Genomic DNA, 8,519 nt, shown 5'->3' with positions numbered 1-8,519 from the left:
AGATAGTGATGATGGTTGTACAACTCTGTGAACACACTGAAAAATCACTGCATTGTGCACTTTTAAAAAGTAGTAAAATAGACATAAAATTTATCATGTTAACAATTTTTAAGTGTATGGCTCAGTGAAATTAAGTACTTTAATTTACATTGTTATGCAGTCATCGCCACCATCCATCCCCAGGACTCTTTTTGTCTTGCAAAACTAAAATTCAAAATCCCGTTAAACAGTAACTCCCCATTCCTTCCTCTCCCCAGCCTTTGGCAACCACCATTCTACTTTCTATGAATTCCACTACTCTAGGTACCTCATGCAAGTGGAATCATACTTTGTGTTTTTGTGACTGACTTATTTCACTGAGCATAATGTCCTCAAGGTTCATCCATACTGGAGTATGTGTCAGAATTTCCTTCCTTTTTAAGGCAAGGTAATACTCCATTGTATGTATATACCACATTTGGTTTATTCAATCATCTGTTGGACACTTAGGTTGCTTCCACCTTTTGGCTATTGTGAATAATGCTGCTATGAACATAGGTGTTCAAATAGCTTTTCAAGACCCTTCTTTCAATACTTCTTTCAATAGGAATTGTGGGGCATATGGACATTCTATTTTTCTTTTCTTTCTTTCTTTTTTTTTTTTTTTTTTTTTAAGGAGGACGCAGCTCACAGTGGCCATGGGGGATGGAACCAACAACCTTGGTGTTATTAGCACCACATTTTAACCATCTAAGCTAACAGGCCACTCCATATTTTTCATTTTTTGAAGAACTGCCATGTTGCTTCCCATAGTGGCTGCACCATTTTACATTCCCACAAGCAATACACATGGGTTCCAGTTACTCCACATCCTCACAAACACTTGTTATTTTCTGCTTAAAAAAATTATTATTTTTTTATGGTAGCCATCTTAATGGGTATGAAATGGTATCTCATTGTGATGGGGTTTTTTTTTGTTTTGCTTCACAACTTTACATGTCATCCTTGCATAGAGGTCATGCTAATTTTCACTGTATCATTCCAATTTTAGTCTGTGTGTGCCAAAACAAGCACTCATTGTGGTTTTGATTTGCATTTTGAATTCTTTACTTTTAAAGGGTGAATTTTATACAATGTAACTTGTATCTCAATTTAAAAACTGTTCATTGAGAGACCCTGGTAGCGCTGAGTGTACTTAAAGTCCAGATTTTTCTTCACTAAAGGAGACCCAGTCTGGGGCAGAGAAAATACAAGGTGAGCCTGGGGACATTTCATTGTGCCAGAAAGCAAGGAAGTGCTCAATAATGGGGCATGTTTAAAGGACATTGCCAAATTGGGGACAATTTGAGCATCAAAATGAATAATGACTCTAATTGATTGTAATATATTACATAAATAACAGCCCATGGATTCATGGTAATCAAAAGGAGAGAGAGAAAAATAATTCTTTATAGATGAGTGCTAGCGAATAGATATAAAAAGAACGACAGAATTTAAAAACCACCATTTTGCAACTCCTAATGAAGTAATTTGTTCAAACAGGATTGATAAGAGATGCTACAGCCATTAAGTGACCCATTATTAGGAAACCAAATATTCACAAGGTATCATCCCCCAGATCACTTATTAATTGCAAATGAAAACATAAACCTTTGCAATGGAAAGACCTGGCAATCACTTCTTTAAACAAGGGATCAAATTCAACATCACCAATTATAGAAAAACGTGATATATGTGCTTCCTAATATGATGCAATATTATGCAGAAAACATCAATTAAGTACTCTTACTAAAATATGTGGCCTGAATGTAATTAAGCTCCTCTACACCTTATCTTCATTTCCCAGGAATTTAGGGGATAGTTTGACAAGCTGAAGGACACCATGTAGGGTATTCTATAAGATTCTAAAATCTTCAAAAAGTCAGTGCCATGCAAAAAAAGAAGAAGCGGCTGCAAAGGGACTGCTGTAGATTAAAAGACACTTGAGAGACCTAATTAAAGAGTAGCAACAACAAAACATTACACCTGTTCAGTAAGTGCCTCCTGCTGGCTGCATAAAGATTTTGTAAATTGATGCTAAAATGATTCGGGCACATTATCATGCTTCAGTGATAATCTAAAATATTTATTGTTAACACTTTTTAATGAATGGAAATTTTTATTGAAATATCTTTCGTATGACCTCCTCTATGGGAAAAGAAATCATAATCACATTAACGGCTGTCCTTGAAAGCAGATAATATAGCATGTGCTTCAAGATATTTGTATGATTTATCACTAAATCACAGAATCAGCCCAGAAGAAAATAGAAATGTATGGAACAATTTTTCATTTCATTGGGCATGCAAAAACCTGTTACTATAATTAACTGAAGTATGGTGCCATTCCATAACATAATATATCTAGACAAAATAAAGTTTTTAAAATGTCCAACAAAAATATAATGCAAGCCACAAATGTGAGCCCATATGTAATTTTATGTTTTCTAATAGTCATGTTAAAAAGTAAAAATAAATAGGTAAAAATCATTTTAATAATGTATTTTATTTAATCAAATATGTTCAAAGGTCATCATTTCAATAAGTCATCAATATAAAAATTATTAAAGACATATTTTGCATTCTTTTATTTTATGTCTTTTAAATCTGGTATATAATTTACACTCTCAGAACATTTCAATTTGGACTGGCGACATTTCATATATCCAATACTGGCTTATATGTTGGACAGTGCAGGTCTAGAATATAAATACGGAACTACTGAGTCTAAATAAAATTGGTTTTAAGTGACATAGATGAGCAGTATCAAATACAAAATTTTCAAAAGTGAACTTTCCTAATGCATACTTTCGATTTGCTTTTGTACTAGGATTTTTTTCAGGGATGAAAAACTAAGCTAAAAAATTCTGTTTCCCTATCAAGTGACTAACATTTTTGTATTTAGAATAAAAGAGTGGAGATAACAGTTGGTGGAGGAAAAGAACCTCCAGTTTTACACATATGCATTCAAAATCATTAAATGCTGAAGTAGCTTATAATACAGTTTGCTTACCATGAATGTCTGAACACAAGGGACAAATCCTGCCGATTCTGCCTTCAAACCTGCCTTAGCATATTTTCTTTTAGGTTCCCACTGCCCAGACCATAACCCAAGTTCTTTTCTAGGCACCTGAGCTGGTAGAGAAGGCTTCTCTCTGTTTTCTCTGCGCAGGAAGTTGTCCTAGCCCTGCTTCACAGGTGTCACCAGATCCATCCTCCTTTTTCACGTCCCTGCTGCACAGATCCTTCTGCAGGTGCAGCTCCTCCCCCTCACTGCAACCCAGCCATCCCGGAGGGAAGGTTTCTATTATCTGGCCTAACGCTGTCTTTCACCTTGAATGCCACCCACCTTCCCTCAGTAACCCAGACTCACCCCTATTATGTCATTTCCCTCAGCTAAGACATTTTCCCCTCTCTCTGTCTGTCTAGTTAAATCCTATCCCCTGCCTGGTGTAAATTTCATTTTTTTCAAGGAAGCTTTGCTGTACCCACTGTTAGCAGGCTACTGTCACCTCCTTCTGCCCATGCTGAGTCACCTGTCTCTGTCTCCCGATCGTCCCCACGTGCATCTTACCTTGCATGTGAGCCTGCAGTGCCAGGTCACAGAGTTCCACACAGGGCTGAGCCCACAATAGGCACTTGTAGATGCTCGCAGAACTGCCTTCCCAAGGCTTCTTCACAATCTAGAGATATTTAGAAAGTGTAAAGACATGCATAATGCTTGAACTTGAAAAAAGTTTGTGAGAGAGCCATGTCACTTCTGCTCACATTTCACTGACCAAAGACCAGCATGATGTCAATGGCATAGGGAAATACACTTCTTCCAAAGGAATTCTTGCACATTGCAGGGCAAGACGTAAGGGGACAGGAAGATGTATAATTCTTCTCCAGGAAAGAGGGATCAAATAATTGAGAACAATAATACATTACTAAAGCACATCCAAAAAACAAGGACATTTTCCTACTTAATCACAACCCATTGTGACCTCTAACAAAACAAACAATAATTCCTTAATATCATCTAGCACCCAGCCTCTACTTAAAATTTTCCAAATATCCCAAAGCTATATTTAAAATTTACTTTATTCAAACCAGAATCCAACCAAGGACCAATGTAACATGGTTACATGTCTTTCAGTCTTTTAAAATCTAGGACAATCAGAAGCCTCCATTTTTTTCACCATGACATGGTTTATTCAGGAGACTAGGGCAGTTATCCTGTAGTATGTTCTACCTTCTGGATTTCTTTGGTAGGTTCCTCATGGTGCCACTTTAACCTGTTCCTCTATCCTCAGATTTCTCACAAAATAAAAATGAAATCTAAATAATCAGTTAAACTCAGGTTAAACACTTTTTGGCAAGAATTCTAGAATTTCTATCTGTTCTATATGATATAATACATCATATATATGATATAATACATCATATCAGGAAGCATATGATGTCTTGCTGTCTTGCCATGAAGGATAAGATTAATCAATGTGTTGACAACCTGATTCCTCCAATGTAAAAATTTTCCCTCTTGTAATTATCACACCTGTGGTGTGAGACTCATGAACCATGTGAGTAGCTTGTTCCCCACCAATCTTTCACTCAAAGGCTTTGTCACTCATTGATGAGCCTGCCTGAATTAATTATTTTTTTCTGTTGTAGTAAAATGATCATTTTAATCGTTACTTTTAATCATTTGTTAGCTGGCATTTTTGTATGAAGAAAGGCTTTCTTCATCATCATATCTAGTATATTTATGAGATAGATAACTGTCAGATTAAAAATAAAACTCTTAGAATCCTATACATTGATTTTTCATCTTACTTTTTAAAAATTAATATTATATCATGAACACTTTTCTACAGATTTTTTTAACACAGTTTTGATGGCGATATAATATCCATTATGGTGATGAATGACTATGATGAGTATTAATCTAACAAAAATATACAGGATCTGTATTCTGAGCATTACAAACCAGTTTTTCATATTTCCTTGACTTTCATGGCTTTGACACTGTTAAAGATTACAAGGAAAGCATTTTATGGAATGTCAGTCAGTTTGAGTTTGTCTAATAATTTCTCACGATTAGATTTAGGTTATACATCTAGAATTTCTAGAATTCTAGAATTTCTATCTTGCTCTTTAAAAACACTTTCCCATTTCTCCATTAAGATTCCTTGTCTGTTGACCCATTTTGCCCATATTTTTCTATAGGTTCTCTATCAAATTTATTATACCTGTTTTAAAGTCATTTTCAGCTAATTCTAACATATGAGTCACTTGTGGGTCTGCTTCTACTGACCTTTTAATTACAGGTTATGTGTTTTGCTTCTTTGCATGTCTAATAATTTTTTTATTGTATATTAGTCATTGTGAATACTATGTTGTAGAAACTCTGGGCTAAGTTGTCTTCCTCTAAAGAGTATTGCATTTTGTTATGGCAGAAGTTAAATTACTATCAGATTACCTTGATCCTTGGGGGTTTAATTTTAGCCTTTGTTAGGTATATTCAGTTTTGCCCTTGGTTCTCAGATGTGGTGTTTACTCCTAAGGCAAGGCCCTTCTGGAATATCAGTAGAAAGTCCAGGCTATTTACCAAACTCCTCTATTTTGGTTGCCTTAAACACCAAACTGAAATTCCTGAGTCCTAGGCAGCTGCTAAAATCTCAACTTAGTTCCTTAGCCCTTTTGGAGTCCTGTCCCGTACATGCACAATTTAGGAATCAGTCAAGGAATTAAGGGAAATTTATATGAAAATTTTGGATCTCCTTATTTTGTGGCTTTTTCCTTTCTGGGATTTCCCCCTCTTGATTTTCAGCGCCTGGATCACTTCTAAAACTCTAACTTGTGTCTCATCAACCTAGTAAAATTGCTGCTTTCTGCGTGAGCTCTATTTCCCAGGCATTGAAGTAAACCAAGAAGTGCCCTAAGGAGAAAAGCTGATTAAATGTGGACCTCACCCAGTGAGCTTCCCTTCTTCAAGGATAACATCCTTTCCATTTCTACCTACTTTGGGTTGTTCTCCAGTGCCTTCATATAGTTATTTTTTATATTTTGTCCAGGATTTATAATTGTTATTGGCAAGAGAGTTAATCTAATACAGGCTATTCTTCCATTACATAAACTGGAACTGAATATGAATGTTTAGAATTATGGTAATAAAGAGTTGGAAAGGAGTAACAAAAAAAGTTAGAATTCACTAGACAGATGAAGTAAATCAAACAAGCAGTTTTAATATTTATGTCTTAATTAATTTGTTTCTGTTTGATACTTTAGGTATTTGTAATGTTAATAGAATTTAGCATGCTAGGTTTGAGATTTTAACTTATAATGTGTAAGGGAATAATTGGTTTAAACTTGTCACTTAATGTTTAAATATCACTTATTTTATAAACAGCATGTGAACAATTAAAGGTATTTTAAACTCATCATATTTATATTAAACTTATTGAATTTACAAATATTGCTGAAATACCTTGGAGAGATCTTTCAGTAAATCAGATATTGAAATACTTAAAAAGGAAATTGACTATATTAAATTTCAAAAATTTAATTTGAAGTGATTAAAGCATTTAAATTTGCAAATGGGACCAAAATTAATAAGGCTCCTTATTAATGATTATTAAAATTTTTCTGCATTTATAAGGAAAATAAGAAATAATTAATGTAAATTGAACCAGGTTTTTATATTAATAAATTGAACAATTAATTTTAAACCAATATTCTAAGTGAGTATTCATTGACATAGATTAAGTACATGGGTTTGGAGTCTACAGAACTGGTTAAAATTGCTCCAGATCACAAATTACTTAACATCTGTAATCCTCAATTTCTTTATCTGTACAATGGGGATAATAATACCTCCCTAAAAGTATCTATTTCAATAAATAATAATGCTCATGATGGTAATAATGACGATTAATGATAGCATATTTTAAAGGAGAGTTATAGAACAATGTACACAGTATGATTCCATTCTTTTGGTTAAAAAAAATAAAATATGCAAGCAGAAGTACAAAGAAATCTCCAGGAGGCTATAGTTGACTTTATTGGATGTAATTATCTATCATTTCTAAATTTTCCACAGTGTAAATATATTATATTACGATAGATATTTGTATGTATTCATATATAAAGCTTTTAGTTGTAGTTATTTTGTGGGGTGGGATTATAAGTAATTTTTACTACTTGTTTCTTAATTTTATTTATTTCTATGTTGAACAGATATAACACATAATCAGAAAATAATGTATACCTGAGCATTTCAAAGTCAAGGAAAAGACATCTTTCTTTGGTTTTCGTCTTGCATGGAGATCTTACCACAAGAGTTCAGGAAATAGAAGGAAGTCATGCTCAACATCATCCATCAGCACAGACTTTAAGTTATTCAAAAATCCTACGTTAGCTTATTTGCTTCGAGATTGGGAGCAGACTGATTTCCATGCATCCATAATTCCTTCCTGCCAGTAAATGTGGTTTTGACTCGCACTGAAATGGAGGTGTGTGCCTTTGCCTGCCCTGGGTCTCCTGATAAGAGTGTGTGTTTGGGGAGAACACAGTAGGAGGGACTCTTGTATTTTTTCCTTTTGCCATCCCCTTTCACTCTTCATGCTCTCTTATTATTCTTCCCCCAAACCTGTAACCCCATTTTAACCATGAGAAAACATCTGACAAACCCAGATTGAGGGACATTCTACAAGTACCTGATCTATACTCCTCGAAACTGTCAAGGTCATTAGAAAAACATCACGAAACAAGGAAACACTTGAGAAACTGTCACAGACCAGAGAAGACTTAGAAGACATGATAACTAAATGTAATGTGGATCCTGGATTGGATTCTAGAACAGAAAAAGGACATTAATGGAAAAACTGGTGAAATCTGATAAAAGCTGGAGTTTATTTATTGATGACATACTAATGTTGCCTTTTTACTACTAACAAATACAATATGGTAATTTAAGAAGATAATATTTGGGGAAACAAACTGGGTAAACAAGGAGTTGTCTGTATTATATTTGCAACTTTTCTGGAAATTTAAAATTATTCAAAAATTAAAAGTTTATTTTTTTAAAAATCATTCCCCTATATATACTCTCTGTTAAGGCCAAAATATCAAAGATCTCTATTTGGATATAAATGGAACCCAGTTAGTTAGATACTATGCAGTAGAATTGAGACATTAAAGCAAAATAATTTGTTTTTATTTTATACTGATTATAATGTCCTGGAGAAGAGAATGCCAATTGCCTGCACATCTGTTCTCTACTAACAGATCCACATGGGCACTCAATTGAATATGTATAGAAATGGCAACATTTACTGCCTCCCTTGTAGGCTGGGAGACCCTCTGACTAATCAGAAGGTCAATGCTGTGGGAACAAAAGTATGGCATTTCCAGGAAGTCTCTTTCAAAGGAAAGGGAGCTCCTTTCCTCTTTCCTGCTGCTGGTATGAGAATGGGAAGTCCCTGAGGTGGCACACCGAGGCTGATGGAGCCACAACAGAGC

General features: G+C 34.6%; 1 non-coding gene across 1 annotated transcript; it reads right to left on the bottom strand.

The window, feature by feature from the left end:
* Nucleotides 1-947: 947 nt before the first annotated feature.
* LOC117024379 (U6 spliceosomal RNA) lies at nt 948-1,051 on the bottom strand. The gene has a single exon (XR_004423445.1). It is a non-coding gene; the product is annotated as a U6 spliceosomal RNA (small nuclear RNA).
* Nucleotides 1,052-8,519: the final 7,468 nt, after the last annotated feature.

Source organism: Rhinolophus ferrumequinum, chromosome 6 (assembly GCF_004115265.2).
Source record: "Rhinolophus ferrumequinum isolate MPI-CBG mRhiFer1 chromosome 6, mRhiFer1_v1.p, whole genome shotgun sequence".
NCBI lineage: Eukaryota > Metazoa > Chordata > Mammalia > Chiroptera > Rhinolophidae > Rhinolophus > Rhinolophus ferrumequinum.
The sequence above is the reverse complement of the archived record's forward strand: the minus strand, read 5'-3'. Positions and strand labels throughout refer to the sequence as shown.